Raw genomic sequence first — 20,309 nt, forward strand, 5'->3', positions numbered from 1 at the left:
CATCTTCGGGATGGCGGCGTGTCGTCATTAGGTCGTCGAGAAGGTTTCTTCGTCGTCTTCGTCGGCGGCGGAGGATCTTCGTCAGTTCGACGAACAGCAACCGCACCTCCATCGGTTGCTGCTTTTAGTTTTCCGGATATGGACTCGCAGAGCGGCCCCGGGCTGGGCCGGTGTATGCTCGGCGCCGCGGCGACAGGTAGCGGCCTGATGACGGCGAACGGGACGGTCGTCGAGGGCTCCATTGAGTAGCGGCGAGGTAGTCGGCGATGTCACGTGGGCGCTCTCCAAGCTGTGGACGCGGCGCGTTGACGGCGAACCCTCTCAGTTCCATGTCGCGGTATGGGCATCGGCGATACACACGGCCGGCTTCTCCGCAGTGATAGCAGAGCGGGTGGTGGTCGGGGGCTCGCCAAATGTCTGTCTTTCTCGGGTAGCTGCGCTGGGCGACGGGTGGGCGTGCTGGCGGCGGCGGCGGTGGTCGACGGAATTGCGGCGTTGCAGGGCCCTGGCGCGGTCGTGGAGGGGGACCTTGACGGCGGGCGACGGCGGCGTAGGTCATCGCTTCTGGCTGGGGCTGCGATGATTGTGGTTGTAACTCGGGAACTCCGAGCGATCGCTGAACTTCTTCTTTCACGATGTCGGCGATCGAAGCCACTTGGGGCTGCCACGAAGGCAGGACCTTGCGGAGTTCTTCGCGCACAATGGCCCTGATGGTCTCCTGAAGGTCGCCAGAATCCAGTCCTTGGATGGCGTACTGCGGCGTGAGCCCCTGGCGGTTATATTGCCGGGTGCACCTCTCTAGAGTTTTCTCGATCGTCGATGCCTCGGCAGAAAACGCAGCTATGGTCTTCGGCGGGTGACGAATAAGTCCTGCGAAAAGTTCTTGCTTGACGCCCCGCATCAGGAAGCGGACTTTTTTCTCCTCTGACATTTCCTGGTCGGCGTGCCGGAAAAGACAGGCCATCTCCTCCGTGAAGATCGCGATCGTCTCGTTTGGCAGCTGCACTCTGGTTTCTAGTAGTGCTTGGGCTCGCTCTTTTCGTACCACGCTTGTAAACGTTTGTAAGAAGCCGCTTCGGAACAGGTCCCATGTGTCGTTTAAGTGGCTTCTCGATTCTCGAACCAGGTCCTGGCAGCGTCTTCCAGTGCGAAATAGACATGCCGCAGCTTGTCGTCGCTGTCCCAACTGTTAAACGTAGCGACCCTCTCATACGTCTCGAGCCAGGTTTCCGGGTCCTCCAATGTTGATCCGCGGAACGTCGTGCTCCGGGGGCAATCCTTGCAGTCGGAGGCTAGCACGCTGGTCTTGGGCGACGTTGGTTTTGTCGTCGGGCTTCGGGCTTGTATCGCGGCTTTGCGGGGGCGTTCGGTACATGAACGCACAAGCACCTCCACCAGATGTCACGTGGTAGTGACGGTTAAGAAAGAAGCAGTACGGTGGAATACAAAACTAGCTTTTATTGGGCGAACCTGTGCCCACAAAACAGGCTACACTTATAGCACAACGATAGCGGCGAACACGGTCGGCGATCGTCGGAAATCTGATCAGCGGGTCAAGCGCGTCGGCTTTTATAGAGCAGTCTTCGAATGTTCCAGACTAATCGTTCGGACCCGCGTGCCTTCCACAAAGTTCTACACCATTCGCGTTACGCGATGAAATCAGATAACACAAGGTTTGGCGACAACAGGCAGCTGGGTCGAAGCATCGATAACTTTCCAGAAACGTCGGATACATGCAGGCGCGTACCGCGCTGTGCGATAACATTTGTTAGGCGGCAAAACTTGTCGCCCGATAAAGACAAGTACACGTGTCAATATTCTGCATAGTGGCTGAAGCGATAGACGCGTATTATTACCAGTAGGAATTTGCCGGATGATTTTCAGAAGGGCTCCAAGATACCTTTACTCACTTGTTGAAAAGACAAACTAGACGGTGACACTGATTGCGTCCGGGCAAAGTTTCCGATCAATCCGTGATTGCAGGATATCGAAAATTGGTACTTAGACCGTCATCTATGCTGCGTCCTACAGATTTATCATGGCGTCCTATAGATTTATTGGCACACTTTGAAAACGTGAGAAACAATTAACGATTATATGGTTTTGCAAATCCAGCTGTATGGAGCCCGAAATTGACCGGTCACTACAGGATGAAAAAAAGCCGCAAGAAGTCATTTCTAGCGAATGCAATGTCCTTTGCTTATCGTTCGTTCACAGCTTCTGAAAATGAGAAAACAATAAAAGCAAAACAAGTTATAAAATTTTCTCTTTCATCTTCCGTCCTTATAACGGTAAGACGGGAATGACAGTCGACGTTTTCATGGTGACGACAAAACTTGAAGGAAATGACCAATATCCTACACTTGATTCCGTAGAGGCTTACGTACCGCGCTTCCGCACAGATTGCAGATATTTATCAGCCAGCGTAAAATCTTGTGTTCAGTAAGGATAGCAAACCAGCGCAGAAACAGCTCGCATGCCTTGTTCACTGACGTTGTATTTCGTTCGAACTTATTCAAAAAGCGACTCGCTTATGTGCTCACAAATGTAATGTCATTGCACTACCATGGCACTGTTGTTGATGCCGCTAGCATCAGTGTGTACCGCAATAGAAGACATTACATCGACAAAAAAGAACGCAATGTGTTCTCCTACATTCGTAGAAAATTGAGCTCTCAGGAAGAGTCGTCGCAAGGCAGTGCCCTTTTGGAAGAAACGCCCCTATAGAAAACGTGTGTCACTGACTCAGTTAATCGAGAAAGGTGCACCGTACACACAAGCCATCTATACGGCTATAAGTATAAGAAAAGGCATTTGATTCAATAGAGATAGTAGCACTCATAGAGGCATTACGTATTCAAGTAGTACACGAGGCACAGGTGAATATCTTCGGAAATATCTAAAGATTACAGAGCAACCTTGCTTCTCCACAAGACAAACAGAACGATACTTAGAAATAATGGTGGCAGGCAAGGAGAGATAATATCTCCAATGCTAATCACTGTATCCTTGGAAGAAGTGTTCAAGCTATTAAACGGGTAAGGCTAAAGAGTGAGGTTCAACGGTGAATATCTCTTCAACTTTCGGTTTGCAGCTGACATTTTCCTGTTCAACAACAATGGGACTAACTAAAACAAATGATTGAGGACCTGAAAAAAGAAAGTCTAAGAGTGGGGTTGAAGGTTATCATGCAGAAGACCACAATAGTTTTCAGTAACCTGGGGTAGAAACAGGAATTCAGGATCACAACTCAGCCTCCAGACTATGTGAAAGAGTCCGGTTATCTGGGTCAATTACTCACAAGTGGTTCTGATCATGGATCGGAATATAACAGAAGAATGAAAATTGACTGGAGTGTGTACGCCAGGCACTGCCAGATCCTGACTGGGAGCTTACAACTATGATTGAAAAGAGAAGAGCGCCATCACTGCAACCTACCAGTGCTACCATATGGGACAGAAACTTAGAGGTTGACAAAGAAGCGTGAGAACAAGTTATGAACGACGCAATGAGCGATTGAACTAAGCATGTTAGGCTTAACGTTAAGAGACAAGAAGTTAGCGGTCTGGATTAGAGAGAAAACGTGGATAGCCGATATGCTAATTCACATTAAGGGAAGAAACGGAGCTAGGCAGGTCACGTAATGCGCAGGATGGACAGCCAGCGGACCATTAGAGTTACAAAATAGGCGCTAAGAGAAGCGATGTGAAGTCGAGAATGGCAGAAAACGAGGTGGGCTGAAGAAATTAGGAAATTTGCAGGCGAAAGTTGTATTCACTTGCCGCAGGACAACGGTAACTGGAGATCGCAGGGAGAGGCATCCGTCCTGCTGTGGACACAGAAACTGGCTGAAGATGATGATGATGTCACTGAGTAGACTACTTCGAGAAATCTTGACAAAATGAAATACAAATTGGAGGAGAGGCCTAAGAAACCTTTACGCTCACGCCCAGATGTCGGTGGTAAGACGGAGCTGACTGTCATCTTCTACATGGTGCCTCTGTATACCAGTTGGCGAAGAACCTATGCGTCGCTTTCACTGTAATGGCATAAAATGGAATTTAATATGAGGAATGTTGTCTCAAAACATTCAAACATAATGCTAGAAATTATGCTAGAGTCACTGAATGCGGGATCCAAAAGTACTGGCATTATCTACATCATAATAACAAAATTTCCCCTGGACGGCCATGAGAAATGGTATCCATAATTCCTTGAAAGGTCGCTGGCACTCCGCAAAAGCCGAACGGGATATGATGACAAGCGTATTCATTCATCTTTTTCTGGCGACCCCTTTTCACCAGCTAACTGATAGCATCGCATGGCGCAGGTTGCACTAGCATGTATGGTAAGTTTGTCGTGTGTCATGAAAAGTTCGTTCCGTGGTCTCTTTTCACATAACCTTGCGTAACCTCATTGTATAAGCGACGCGAATGGTTAAGGTTTTCTGGATCGCACGCGAGCACCAGCGACTACTGTCGAACTTTCCACGACTTATGTTTAAAAGCCGACGCTCTTGACCCGCTGATAAGATTTCGACGTTTGCCGACAGCGCTCCCTGCTATCGTTGTGTTTCGTTTGGCACTTGCTATAGACGTTACAATTTCGCCCAAGAAAAAGTTAGTTCCATGATTCACAATTTTTCTACCGTATCCTTCGCTGTCACTACAATGCGACATCTAGTGGAGGCACTTTTGCATTCATGTAGCGGACGCCCCCATTGAGCTGTGAACCAAGTGGGAGCCGCGAAGGAAACACCATGACGCCCCGTGCCAACGAGCTAGCTGCGTGCTGCAAAACCTGCTCACGGAGTAAATACTTCTTCCCGAAAAGACCGAGAAGTGCGCGGCTACAATAGCAGCCACGATAACAAGCCTTGTGCCACCTACAACACTGGTGTTGCAGACACCCCCCCGCCAGCATAGGGAGCCACCAAAATTCCGCAGCTCGCTGTATCAACCAATACGGCGCTATCAGCAACGTGAGGTCAATGTCGATAACGCTGTCCGAAGACAAAGAAACACCATTGCAGATTTCTCTGAGTAAGGGTGTCTTGAATCTGCTAGAAAGTCAAGTCATCGTCCCTCCTCGCTAAAGTATTACTGTTTTCATTAGCACCAAAACATGCGCAGACGTAGATGGGGTCGTCGTGGGCGACCTAAATTGACTGCTCCAGTGCGAAATTTTCTTCGCAGGTGGAACCACTCCACTGCATGGAGGAAAAGTGAAAATGCTGACAAGCTTGAGTCAACAATTGAAACACATGTACCAGGGCACCACTATTGACAGCGTTGAAGAAGTTATGGTAGTCAGTGATAAATTCGACCTCTCGGATTCAATGAAACCTACAAAGGCAGTTCGTGTTACTAAAACCACCTTCGATAATAATCCGTGTCTTTCCCTCATAAGCAAGCAGCGCTCATAAGGTTCCTCAATCAATACAAGAACTCTTTCTCGTCCTCATCATACATTTGAGAAACACCTGTTGTTAAGCATTAAATAGTAACCGATGAACACGCTCAGCCACATAGCCTGAGCGCTTACCGAATTTGGACGCGAGACTGTGAATCTTTGAGGGAACAAGTAAACGAAATGCTGTGCGACTAGATGATCCAACATTTAAAAAGCGCGTGTGCGTCTCCTGTAGTTTGGGTTGAAAAAAGTGAAAGATATTTGCGTTTCTGCGTTGATTACGACTGCCTGAAGAAATCACGAGAAATGCCGTTGTAATGTCAGGTTCTTGAAAGGATTTCTAGCATGCAAGAGCAACCTCTATGCAAATATTAGACAGAGGCATTTGCAGGCGAAATGCAATCTTTTCTCACTGCAGTCTCACAATATTTAACAAGCTATATTAACAGCACATATGCAGGAGCATTCAGAATAAAACGTCGTTATAGCTGGCAAGCATCAACAAGCGGGGTTTGATGCCAGCTATAGAGTTGCTCTGCACGTTTCACTACTAGGCCCATTAATGAGGCGACAAGTCAGAATCAGTGATCGCATGCACGCCGGTTCACCGAGAAAAATTGCGTCGGCCATATGTCGGGGTCGTTGCCGAGGATGCGGCAGTGGATAAACGGCAGGGTCTGTTGTCTACGGTGGCCCCAACGCGAAGCTTGGTAGTCGCCACCAGCACGGTCGCTGAATAGGACCCAGCTGCGTTTTCCGGGAGACATCAGTATGGTTGGGTGCTGGATCGGTATTTAAGGATGGCTGGCGCACGGGTCGTAGCCGCGCTCTCCGGAAAGTGTCGTCGTGCCGGGGCTCTGCAGCAGCGTTGAACAACGGCCACCGGGGTCCAGGTTGTACGGCTGGCATGGGTCCTCTCGCCTGACCGGCCAGCGCCTCCATCCAGCAGGCTCAGCTCGACCGTGGATCATCATTCTTGGACGTACCTGGACCAGCCCGGTCCCCTGGAATGGCAGGGCGGCCCCCTGGCTCTGCCTAGGCATGCTATTCTTTCTTCCGCTCCATGAACCGGCACCGCCTCCTTCGCGCCAATCTTCTCGCCCCGCAGCGCACGCTCTCCCGCCTCGTGCCTGGCGCTTCTTTCTCTTCCTTCTCCATCTTCAGCTTTCAGCCACCTGTCTGCTATTCCCTTTTTTCGGGCTGTTGCTGATTTCTCCTAAGAACTTCGTTGCAGTCGTCGACACAACGTCTGAACACAAGTCCAACGTCACGCGCATCATATCCGAAAAGCGCCCCCTTTGAACGCAGTTTTTTATTAAAGAATGCTGGTACACACATGTGCGAGAGAAAAAAAAGAAAAAAAAATTACCGACGATTACGTTACTTCCTAATGCGAAATTTGAGCGCAGCAAATAAGCTGTTTCACCTTTTTTTGAGCTTCTGCTTCAGCCTCGCTTACTGCTGGTTGCTCTCGACGGCGGCGATGAGCCTCCGCTTCGGCGGCGCGAACTGCAGGGTCTTCTCGGCGGCGGCGATGAGCTTCTGCTTCAGCCTCGCTTACTGCTGGTTGCTCTCGACGGCGGCGATGAGCCTCCGCTTCGGCGGCGCGAACGGCAGGGTCTCCTCGGCGGCGGCGCTTAGCCTCTGCTTCGGCGACGCGTACTCCTGGATCATCTCGACGGCGGCGACGGTAAGCTTCTGCTTCGGCGGCACGCACCTCTGGATTCTGACGGCGACGGCGCTGGGCCTCTGCTCTGGCAGCTCGTTTAGCAGCAGCAGCAGCAGCAGCAGACGGAGGACTTCCATCGGTCGTCTCGCTCATGGCTCAGAAAGAACTGGCAGATAATTTCGCAGTGGCGAACGGCAGCGGCAATTTCGGCTCGGGCGGTGCACATATACAGATCCGCCGCCACCGATCTGGCTCTCTGATTTCCACCGCACAGGGCGAACGGCAGCGGCAATTTCGGCTCGGGCGGTGCACATATACAGATCCGCCGCCACTGATCTGGCTCTCTGATTGCCACCGCACAGGGGTTGCATTGGAGGAGGAGCGAAGAAAGGAATTAAGTTCGAGCCGGCGCTTTGACAACCGGAGACTCGCAGGAAGAGGGGGGAGGGGGGCGGCGTATACACCCAGCGGCAAACGATGGGGGCAGAAGCGCGCGCAGCAAGCGGACAACACGATAAAGGGAGGAGGGAAGAGATAGCAGCGACTGACTGATGCCGCTGACGCCGATAGTGAGTCAACCCCAGCTGCGGAGTTGGTTTCAGGGACAACGCCGCCGATGCCGACACAAACAATATGATACCCTCGCTTCCGCAGCGCTAAGAACCAGGTCTAGCCGTGGGAAGGTGGTCACGTATTCGTCGACGTGCCGGGGCCTACGTGAAATAACCGGCGCGTCGGCAACTGAAGAGCACCCTATCCGCCACACAAGAACAGGGGGGGGGACCCTTTCCTCCTCTTTCTGCATGGCGGCGACGGTGTTCTATGCAGTCACGTTATCTTGACTCTCTAGCGGCGTCAGCGGCATCCAGCGGTATCAGTCGGTCGCTGCTAGCGCTGGGGGGATGAAAGGGGGGCGGAGCTGGTTACGAGGCCGACGACAACGCCGACGACGACGCGAAACCCAGGAACGGACGCCAAAGAGCTGCGCTCTAAAAGAAGCGCCAGGCACGAGGCGGGAGAGCGTGCGCTGTGGGGCGAGAAGATTGGCGCGAAGGAGGCGGTGTCGGTTCATGGAGCGGAAGAAAGAAAAGCGTACATGCACTTATAATGATGTCCTGGCACTGTCACGCAGGCTCATGTGTGTTCAGAGTTCAAGCAGATCCCCAATATTCACACAGGATAATTGCTTCGATCAGAGTACATGCATATATAATGAAGTCCCTGCACTGTCACACAGGCTCATGTAGTCGGCACCAACATTTACCGATCCTTTGATGTGTTCCACGTGCAAGGAGTATTCCTTCAAGACCAAACTGCAACGCAGCACCATACTGTATAAATGTTTAGAGTGGGAAATATATCTCAACGGCTGATGGTCCATCTGCACAACGGAAAATGTTCTATACAAAATATGTGGAATTTGTCTATTGGTCATATGAGTGCCAGGCGATGACGTCTAATGGCCCAGTACCGTGTCTCACGTGGGAGAAGTAGCCGGCTACCATATGAGACTGGGTGAAGCATGCCATCGTATTTTTGCAGGAAAATTGCGCCCAAATTTGTGTTGGATGCGTCTGTCCAGAGTACAAATTCTTTGTCAAGATCTGGATGCCCTTATCATGGGTCGTGACTAAAGAGCGACTTTAAGTCTGGAGAATGCGGCTTTCCGCGAAGGTGGCCAAACTCAAACCACTTTGTTTGCCTCCGCTTTCCTCGTCATTCCCAGAAGAGGCTGTGCTGTCTCGGCATGCCGTCCAATGAGGACACGATAGCATCCCGCCAAGCCTAGAAACGACCGTACTTGCTTCTTTGTCTGCGGCTTCGATGCATTGAGAATCTAAGTGATTGTGGTCTCTACAGGTAGGAGTTGTACGCGACTTAAGCGATGGCCTAAACACGTTATCGACGACGCTCCGATCTCACACTTTTGTGCTTCTATCGTAAGACCGGACATTCGTATTCGATAAAAGAGCTACTGTACAGTTTCGAGGTGTTCTGGCCATGTCGAGGTTGCCACCAGTACATCGTCAACAGAATGCACGACGTTTTTCATGCCCTGAAGTAAGGTCCTCATCAAGCAAGTGAAAATAGCGGATATTGTTTTGATCCCAAATGGCAAGAAAAGAAAATGATTGGGACCGCAGTGAGTGAAGAAAGCTTTTCGGCCCTTGAAGACTCTACTAATGGCGGCTGCCAATAGCCTTTCGTTAGGCCAAATTTTGAAAAAAATATGTCTTTGTAGCAACTTCCGCAAAAATTACATCAGTTCTCCGGATGAACACTGGATTGACGGTGAGCACATTGTTGATACGGCGAAAGTCCATGGATGCGCGGTAACTTCTGTCAAGCTTTCGTACAAGGGCCAAAGGCGTGTTGTAGGGGACTGTGAGCGCTTCGACATGTCATCGACTTCCTTCTCCACAGCTTCTCTCAAGGCAAACGGCAGCGGGTATTCAGCGGTATTGATGGGCTCGGGGGTAGTCAGTTAGAAGCGACATTCGAATACCTTTGTTCTCGCAGAAATTTCACAAAAAATGTCCTTCAAGATCTTTAAATGTCTATGCGAATTGGCAGGGTGACTGTTGTGTTGTTCACCAGAGATATTATTCACCTCATTTCACTTGATCTTTTCAATTTCAGAACTCAGAAGCGGTGTTTTGCTCTCGGCCTCTTCGACGATGACAAACGCTGAAGCTTGACAAGGTCGGATAAAGCGTTCCTCGTGGCGTTTTAGCATATTTCTGTGGAAGACCTTCTTACAATGACCTAAGTCCACCCAGTAATCATAATCATTCTTCTTTCCAATCAACGAGAATCGTCCCTTCCATTGCATGAGCAATGTGTTGTTGTCTGTTCGGAGCAGGCTCAACGCTCGGTCTCCGACCTTCAGTTGCCGGCACTTCGAACTACTGTCAAAATATTTCTTTGAGTCTTTTAAGCTCGCCGCAAGTTCTGATATTTTTCTTCCATGGTTCGTTCAAGACGCTGCCCAAGATAAAAAAACATAAGAGTATGTAGTCTTGATCTAGTCACTTAGGTGTTCTTTAGTCCAAAGCTCTTTTAGAACAGCCAGTGGTCCCCTCACGTGCCTTTTAAATGCCAATTCGAACGGCGAAACGCCCAGGCTTGTTTGAGGTACTTCTTTGTATGCAGAGAGAAGGGGTGCCAGGAAACGATCCCAGGACTTCGGCTGTTCCTGGCATAATTATCGCAGCACCTCCTTCAGGGTACAATTGAAGTGTTCTACCATTCTGTTGCACATACGATGGTACGGCGTAAAACTTAAGTGCTTCATTACCAGCAATTCACTTCATTCTCCCATCAAGTTCGACGCATGCCTGGTCGCATAGAATCTCTTTAGGAAAGCGAACCCAAGACTTTCCCGAGACAATTTCTGGACTGTTGCTTGTTTCTGACAGGGATAATGTTGCAATCGTCGACACAACGTCCTAACGCAAGTCCGATGTCGCACGCATCATATCACATCCGTATATTCCCTCTCACGGACACACGACCCATTTTTCCTTCGCTGCAATGCAATGTAATTTTTCTCGATGACTGTCAAGACGGCCTACTGGCAAATCGAAGTTGACGTGAGGGACAGAGAGAAGACCGTCTTTATCACGCCAAGTGGCATTTATGAAATGAATATCATTCCATTTGGTCTTTACTCGGCGCGCACAACTTCGCAGCGTGTAATGGACCCGGCAGTAACTCGGTTTATATGGCACACCTTTTTAGTCTACCCTGATGTTGCCGTCCCCGTCTCACACTTACACGATCACATTAAGAGCCTTGCGATACTACTACAGGCCATGAAATTATATAGGTTCCCCCCGGAGTTGGATAAATGTCGATTCGCTTACTACGAACTTCTGTTGATGGGCCACGTCATCAGCAAATAACGCGTCTTTCCTGATTTGCAAAAAAACAGCTGCCATTGCAAACTTTCCGCAGACCGTCGACAAGAAGGCAAGTTCAGGTAATTGAGGGGTGAAAACGGCGCCTGGAGTCATCACAAGTACTCGCCTACTTCCAGAAGGGCACCGATATTGCAAACCAAACTTACGCAAGCCGCCAAGCCATCGGCGCTATCCTAGTCGAGAGTAAACAGGCAGTTCAACGGGAGATATCAATGGGCTATTTGGTCGCTGACGAAAGCGAACTTGAGGTATTCAACAATGAAAAACGAATATGCTCTTGTCTAGCGTTGGCTACCACAAAATTTCGCCTTTCTCTATATGGCAGTGCGTTTAAACATATGACCGGCCATCATGCACTCTGTTGGCTAGCCGATTTAATGGAACCTTCAGAATGCCTAGCTCAGTGGAGCCTCTGTGTAAAAGAACTTGACATCACTGTGATATACAATTCCGGCCGAAAACATTTTTATGCCGACTACATCAATAGGCAATAAGTGCAGCAAGGGCAATAAGTGCCGATGGGATCGCCGGACGGCAGCGAGAAGACCCAGACCCTTGTATATGTTTCTGAGGATTGACTTTCTCCCACGGTTATTTAGGCACACATTGTCTTCGTTTACCTTGCAAAACGACGCCATTGTAAAGAAAACTTTTCGCTAGTCCGTACCAACTATCTATGGTTGCGCCTTCAGCAATGCTGCCACAAGCTGTCCACGCCTTTCATAATGATCCAATTGCTCGGTATCACGGTATACCGATCACTTGCAGACACATCGCCCCTACGCTCATGAAGCTTCAGGAGCAGTATTACTGGTTACGCTTGAACACTAACATTGCCCATAACGGCGAGATGTGCAGAGACTGCCAGCGACGCAACACACAACTTCACCCGCGGGACAGCTACAGACAATCGAGCATCCTGGCCGAGCGTTTCAGTAGATTGGGATAAACTTGATGGGGCCCTTTCCGACGTCAATATTTGGAAACAAGTAGATCGTCGGGATGACCGTCATCTTTACCCGCTACGCGGAAACGAAAGCCTGCACAACGTTAGGGTGGTGGAAGCAGATAAAATCCTGACGAAGACATCCTGCTCTAACATTATGCGCCAGCGGTCCTCATTAACGACAGAGGAACGGCCTTTGCAGCTAACGTTACCTTATCGATTCCGCAATACAGCCAGACAAGTCACCGTAGGACAACAGCCTACCACGCGAAGGTGTAAAGGCAGGGTTCAAGAAGACTTTCACCGACATGTTAGCCTTGTACGTAGACGTCGAGCACAAGACATAGGATGCCGTCCTTCCGAACGTAACAATCGCATACAACATGGCAGGGCAAGAAACAACGCAGATCGCGCTGTTAAGGCTCGTTTACGGAAGGCGTTCGACGGCGACCCTTGACGCCCTGCTGCCACAAGTCACCAATGAGGAAAATCCAGACGTCTTCGCTTAAGTGTAGTAATTTGAAGGATGCATGAAATGTTGCCTGCCTGCGCAAGAAGAGTCTGCAAAGGACTGACAGCCGCCACTACAGTATTCGGCTCAGCTGCGTGGAATACTAGCTCCGAGCCCAAGTTGGGGTTTGAAAGCCAACAGCCGACGAGCAGTTATTTAGAAAATTTTGCGTCAGTAATGCGAACCCTACAAGATAACCGGTCCTATTGGCATATTGGACTACGAGGTCATGCCAGACGGCATTTCGCTATCACAGCGGTGCCGCTCACGTCCTGAAGTCGTCCACGTGGTGCGACCGTCTTATGCGTTTCTACGCCTGCGCGCTGAAGACGCTTTAGATGTGTCTGCTTTGTCTTTCTTTATGTTTATTACGGGTACATTGATTTCTTGCTTTTGTATTTGTTTTGAAGCATCAGCACACTGACTTCTAAGATGGGCATGTACATGTAGATGCCCATCTGTAAGAAGTACATGTTCACACATGTACTTATTTATTATTCTCTGGTGATTGCTTTTTACCAGAGGATTGACGTCATCGCTTGGCGCAGGACGCGCCTGCATGTATCGAAAGCTATGTTTGGAAGAGTTGCACGTATTAAAGGACAAACGCAGGAAAAAAAAACGAAATAGACGGAAAGAGCACCATTTCGGTCTAATTTCTTCTAACCACGTTTTTTTTCCTGTGTTAATCCTTTCATACGAGCAACTCTCTCTAGCAAAGGCATGCACCGACTCGCCCGGCAAGAAGCTATTCTAAATATATCAGAACCCGCCGTGGTTGCTCAAGTAGATATGGTGTTGGACTGCTGAGCACGAGGTCGCGGGATCGAAACCCGCCAACGGCGGCCGCATTTCGATGGAGGCGAAATGCGATAACACCCATGTACTTAGATTTATGTGCGCGTTAAAGAAAGCCAGGTGGTCGAACTTTCCGAAGTCCCCCACTACGGCGTGCCCCATATTCAGAAAGTGGTTTTGGCACGTCATCACCATCATCATCAGCCTGGTTACGCCCACTGCAGTGCAAAGGCCTCTCCCATACTTCTCCAACTACCCCGGTCATGTACTGTTTGGCAGGTAAAACCACACAATTTAATTTTTAAATAAATATATCAGAAGTTTACGAATGGTATCGATGGCTATATGCGGTGTCTGTTGTGATTGAACCTTGTGTAACCCGAGTGTTTGCGCGACGCAAATTGTGTAGCACGTCCCAAGAGGGCACACGGTAGCCAGCGACTACGCTGGAACCTTCGACGACTCATGTATAAAATCCGAGGTGCTCTACCCGCTGATCATGTTTCGGAGATCTCCGGTAGTGCTCGCGACTGTCGTTGTGCTGAGAGTGTCACTTCCGTTTGTGGACACAAATTTGTCCAATAATAACTTAGTTCTGTCATTCACAGTCTAGCTACGGCGTTCCTTCAACGTCACTGAAACACGACATTCTGAAGACCACCTGCTGTCACAAAGGCCAATGCCTTTTTGTAGATTGGGTGCAAGGGTATCTGCCAACAACCTGATGACAAATAAAGTGATGAAATATAGACACAGGATTGCAGGCACACTGTTATGTTGTGAATTAGGGCTGGATGGTTCTTGGATGGCGGCATTAGAGGTCGCATTCATTTTGGCAACTACGTTTAGTCTGGCATATATGATAAATCCTTCTGCAGCAGCTATCGTGCGTGAAGTGGGTAACTTGTGCTGTCCACGGGCTAGTAGACTATTGGAAAACACTTTTGCGGAGCATGCCTTTCGACGCCCTAACGATAACTATCATCGTTGTCGATGACATGTCACAAGTGTTAGACGAATATGGTGTATTAATTATGTGATGATGACATAAATGTGTGGATGAAGCCTGCTTGTAAACTTTTGAGGGAAACTGGTTTTCATCTGAGGGCGCTAAGCTTCTCATCATTTTTATACTATGGTGATGAGCACATAGAAATGCTGAAGCAGTTACATCATGCATAAAATCTATACTATCCGTAAATGATACATGTGCTATATTGTCAACATGCAGAGCTTCCTGCCTGGTATTATAGTACCGGTGACGGTGAGTGGGTCTTGCAGCGGCACGATGAGCACATGGTTCAAGCTTGTCTGCACTGTCTTTCAGATTGCCGCCTGCACCAAATCCAGATGTCTTCAGGAATGTGCTACCTCTGCGCATGATCCCTCTGGCCCATCCTTCGAAACGTTACTCAGGACCGCCATATCGGAGGACGTGATACAAACATCGCATCATCGTTGGATTGAAGCACCGGACCTGCGTGGCTTGACCTTTGGCGAGCCCTTCTGCGCATGGAGCACTACCACAGCGTCACCTGGTCGTTTACACTGCACTATAAAGCCGAGGACGGACGCTATGCTCTTCAGTGGGTCTTGCAGCGGCACGATGAGCACATGGTTCAAGCTTGTCTGCACTGTCTTTCAGATTGCCGCCTGCACCAAATCCAGATGTCTTCAGGAATGTGCTACCTCTGCGCATGATCCCTTTGGCCCATCCTTCGAAACGTTACTCAGGACCGCCATATCGGAGGACGTGATACAAACATCGCATCATCGTTGGATTGAAGCACCGGACCTGCGTGGCTTGACCTTTGGCGAGCCCTTCTGCGCATGGAGCACTACCACAGCGTCACCTGGTCGTTTACACTGCACTATAAAGCCGAGGACGGACGCTATGCTCTTCAGTGGGTCTTGCAGCGGCACGATGAGCACATGGTTCAAGCTTGTCTGCACTGTCTTTCAGATTGCCGCCTGCACCAAATCCAGATGTCTTCAGGAATGTGCTACCTCTGCGCATGATCCCTTTGGCCCATCCTTCGAAACGTTACTCAGGACCGCCATATCGGAGGACGTGATACAAACATCGCATCATCGTTGGATTGAAGCACCGGACCTGCGTGGCTTGACCTTTGGCGAGCCCTTCTGCGCATGGAGCACTACCGCAGCGTCACCTGGTCGTTTACACTGCACTATAAAGCCGAGGACGGACGCTATGCTCTTCAGTGGGTCTTGCAGCGGCACGATGAGCACATGGTTCAAGCTTGTCTGCACTGTCTTTCAGGTATGCCCGAAGTACAATTTTCCTTGTTATAGAAGCGATGATCGATGTGTAGTGCTGCTGCCTGGCCCACTGATGAGAGCGTTTTCTATTTTTTCTGTCCGTAGAATGTTGTTGATCTTATCTGGTGACGTCGAGACCAATCCTGGTCCCGATAAGTTACAGGAAACGCTATTGCAATTGCTCGCAGGGCAGGAAAAAATTCGTTCCGAAATATCTTCTTGGACAGCCAAGTTTTCTTCCATTGAATAAAGGCTAAACAGCCTTGAGACGTCAGTACTGCCAGTCGCGGAAGTGATTCCGCAAGTTCAGGAACTTGAAAAAAACTGTCGTTCATCTTAAAAACGTGGTATTGAAGCTGGAAAGTCGGTCTGACGATCTTGAAAACAGGTCCCGCAGAAATAACCTTGTTGTCTATGGATTACCTGAACCCCATTCTGAGCCCTCCGGGCAACTACTTGAGGCATTCACGAACTTGATATCTGATAAACTTGGTGTTCAGTGTGCAGACATTGAACGTTGGCACAGGCTTGGGGTGCGTAGAGGTGATAAACCACGTCCTGCTATTTTCAAATTTTTGGACTACAGGTCAAAGATTGCAATATTAAAGAATGCCCGAAAGCTTAAAGGTACAGATATATATATAAATGAGGACTTCTCTGAACGGGTTCGAAAGATACGCAAAGCTCTTTGGAGGCTTTCTGTAAATCAAAGGAAAAATGCATCTACCTTCGTCTGCAGTATGATTCCTTGCTGATAGACAATGTACGCTATGTGCTGAATGAATCAGGTGATTCAATGATTAAAACCAAAAAGCAAACCTCTGCAGTACATGAAACTTGACTGCATTCCGATGCTAATTTCTCGCTGGTAAACGTTAATGCCCGCAATCTTCTTAACAAAATTCAAGACTTTCACCACCTCGTGGCATTTTATCATCCTTCTGTGATTTGCGTGACTGAAACGTGGCTTGGTGAACACATCTTAGATACTGAAATTTTACCACCAGGTTACAGCGTCCTCAGGAAAGATAGAAGTGACCGGCGCGGTGGCGGTGTGGCACTCTTCGTAAACCAAGACATTGAGTTTACAGCATTGCCTGACGTTCCTAACTGCGAATCACTATGATGCAAAATAAGGCTTTGTGGATTCACTTTGGCTGTAGGAGCTGTTTATCGACCACCTGACACAGATCTCAGTGTCTTTTCCGATCTTACCGATTATATAACCAAACATAAACTTAACTGTTGTAAAATGTTACTTGCTGGTGATTTCAACACACCTGGCATAGATTGGCCAACGCTATCTGCTGGTGGCCGTCACAAAGCCATTTGTGATTACTTGATTAACATGTCTATTTCTTTCGATCTGACGCAAATTGTGAATTCCGCAACACGAGAAAGCTCAATTTTAGATCTTGTTTTCATAAATAAGCAACTTAGACAAAATGGTTACGATAGTACTATCGTTGAAGGCCTCTCGGACCATAAAGGGGTCATTGTTTATTTGAATTTAGCAACTATGCCTAAGCGCCCCTCACATCAGACAGTATTGAACTTTGAACGTGCTGATGACAACTCCATAGCTGAGTTGCTCGCATGCTCTTTTGATGAATTTTCGAGTTGCGTAAACCATTCCTCTGTTAACGTGTTAGTGAACCGTTTTTACTCAATTGTCAATCAATGTATAACTGATTACATTCCAACCAAGTGTATAAAGCGCAATCCCAAGCACCCTTGGTACACACGTGAAATTATACACCTAATTCGTCGCATCAGGCGTCTGCACAAACAACCATATGCAAACAATCCAATGAAAGCTTCAGTATTGACCACACTTAAAAACAACTTAAAATCTGCTATGTCAAATGCGAAAAGTTTCTATTTTAATAGCACCTTGTCATACTTCATTAAAAACAAGCCATCAAAGTTCTGGCGAACCATCAGTCCACGAAGTGAGAGCTCTCCTTCATTCATAATTGCTAATCAACCATGCTCAGATAATCTTAGCATTACTGAAGCTTTCAATAATTACTTTAAATCAGTGTTCACCTGTGATGATGGACGCACCCCCACGTTTTGCACTACTCTTTCGTCATCACCTTTTCCTAGTATGGCAATCACTTCAGCTGGTGTACACAATCTTATACTCAGGATCGATACTATGAAAAGTACTGGGCCAGATAATATACCAGATATGTTTTTACGACGATATTCTGAATGGAGCTCTCGGTACTTATCCCTAATTTTTTCGAAATCTGTAGAATCATCCACTGTTCCAATACTCTGGAAATGTGCTAAAGTTGTTCCAATTCACAAAGACGGTAATAAGCAGGAAATATCTAACTACAGACCTATTTCTTTAATATCAACATCTTGTAAACTATTGGAACACATTATTCATAAATATATCATTGAGTACTTATCTGAACATAATCTTCTTTCGCATGCTCAACATGGCTTCCGTTCCGGATTCTCCACGGTAACACAACTTCTAGAATTCTCCCATGATATTGCATCCACACTTAACCTTAGAGGACAACTTGATGCCATTTTTATTGATTACAGTAAAGCTTTTGGCACAGTGTGCCATAAAAAGCTTCTCATTAAACTCAAGGCAATAATTCATGATTATAAATTACTAGGTTGGATACAGGACTACCTAAGTACAAGAACCCAGTTTGTTGCATTTAACAATGTTCACTCATCTCGTGTCAATGTTACATCCGGTGTACCACAGGGGTCTGTCTTGGGTCCTTTGCTGTTTGTAGTCTATGTAAATGATGTCGTTGAAGTAACCGCGGGCACTTCTGTCAAAATAAGACTATATGCTGATGACTGCGTCCTTTATTCTAGTATAAGTAGTAATCATGATCAGTTAGGGCTGAATGAAGTCTTCACCCGTTTTTGCGAATGGAGCAGAACATGGCAAACGTCACTTAATTTTAAGAAAACCGTATCAATGACTTTTTCGAATAAAAAACAACCATTACAATTTACATATTTTAATGAAGCGCACAAGCTTGCAAGCGTCCACACGTTTAAATACCTTGGTGTTACTTTCTCCCCTGATCTAAAATGGCATGCTCAGATTAACTGTATAACCAACAAGGCGTTGAGAAAACTGGGTTTTCTTAAAAGAACCTTACGAGATGCAACTAAAGAATGTAAATTAACGGCATACAGATCACTAATAAGGCCTCTACTTGAATACGCGTCGGTAGTGTGGTCGCCACATCATTCCAAAGACATAGACATGCTTGAGTCTATTCAGAAAAAGGCCATAAGGTTTATTTATAATCGTTATGACCGCCATTTCTCACCGACATCACATGCGAGCAAGCTACTACTAAAGCCACTGGCCCATAGACGTACTTGTGACCGTGTTGTTCTGCTACATAAAATTGCTCATGGGAAAACTTATGTCAACGCACCTATTGTTTTCACTAACCCTTCTTCTCGGCCCACCAGAAGAAGTCATCATCTTAACATTGTTCCTTTGAATGCAACGATTGATTGTTTTAGGTTTTCCTTTTTTCCGCATACAATTGTGATTTGGAATGGCCTTGAGGGGTCCTTGCGCGAGTTACCAAGCGATGTATTTGCCAACCTATTACCTAATCATGTTCATTAATCAACTAGTTATTCCTGATATTGTTTTTTTTCAATTGTCTGTTTTCTTTTTGCCACTCAAATGTATTCTTCAACTGATTGACCTATGTATGCACTCACTCCTGCAATATCTTGCTATGCAAGATGGCAGTATATGTAAATAAATAAATAAATAAATAAATAAATAGGAAATTAGTGCCCAGAATTACGGCGTGCAGTCGCTCGCAGTTGCGACACAACGCAGAACAGGTGTGGCTCTTCCTACAAAATTAGCAGGAAGTCATCGCAATGCCACGTCAGACAATGAAAAGTCGGCAGCAGTACCGAGAACAGTGACACGTGAAAGCGACTGTGATGGTAAAGACAAATCGCTCAACACACCAAAAAACCTGTTCACCTTAGCACGTGTCTGCAAAGGTTTCGCGCATAAATTATGCATGTGCTGCAGTTAACGGAGGCACCACACTTCTGAAGGAAGTGAACCCTACAATTGAGACTATGTGCCTGGAATTCCTTAGTACTTTGTCTTCTTTATACGAGAAATTCGGTTTTAAAAACATCGGCATTCAATATAATGAATGTGACACAAATATTAAGGACATGAGTCTCAACAATCCCAATAGTGGAGTCAGGACAAGGCGCAGTATCCAAGAGCGCTATTCGCATATTGGTAAAGAATTGATAACGTTCGCACTGCTCAAAAGCTGCTGTGCTTCTTTCTTATCACGTGTTATATTGAACCAGCTATATTTCTGCTCAGTGTTGTCGAGAGATAGAAATAAACAAAGAAAGCTAACGGTCGCACATAAGGCAAATTGAAAGAAGAAACACTTCTCTATCGAATTTCTATTTCTCTTCAAAGAGAGATAGAGATCGAGAGAGAAACTTAAATGAGAAACAAATTGAGAGATCGGTTTCAGTGACATGCCTTTGGATTGCTGCTCCACGTCAAGGAAGGTATTTCTGGGAAGGAAGAGATGGGGAAGGAAGTTGGCGGTGACAGAATTTGCGTAGCACAAATGTATCGTATATAAAATAAGGGAAACAGTTTAGAGGTGTGCTCACTTGCTGCTATTTTATTATGCAATCAAGAAAGCAACTTTGATAGGTGCATAAAGCTTATAATAGAAGTAATACAGAACAATGTTCACAATTCAGAGA

General features: G+C 47.4%; 1 long non-coding RNA gene across 1 annotated transcript in view; it reads left to right on the top strand.

The window, feature by feature from the left end:
• The window catches only part of LOC135909586 (uncharacterized), a 51,461-nt gene extending 36,606 nt beyond the window's left edge, over positions 1 to 14,855 (top strand). Inside the window, exon 3 of the long non-coding RNA XR_011507549.1 lies at positions 14,587 to 14,855. This is a non-coding gene — a long non-coding RNA (uncharacterized lncRNA). The remainder of the gene's footprint in view (positions 1 to 14,586) is intronic.
• Positions 14,856 to 20,309: the final 5,454 nt, after the last annotated feature.

This window comes from Dermacentor albipictus, chromosome 7 (assembly GCF_038994185.2).
Source record: "Dermacentor albipictus isolate Rhodes 1998 colony chromosome 7, USDA_Dalb.pri_finalv2, whole genome shotgun sequence".
NCBI classification, from domain to species: Eukaryota; Metazoa; Arthropoda; class Arachnida; order Ixodida; family Ixodidae; genus Dermacentor; species Dermacentor albipictus.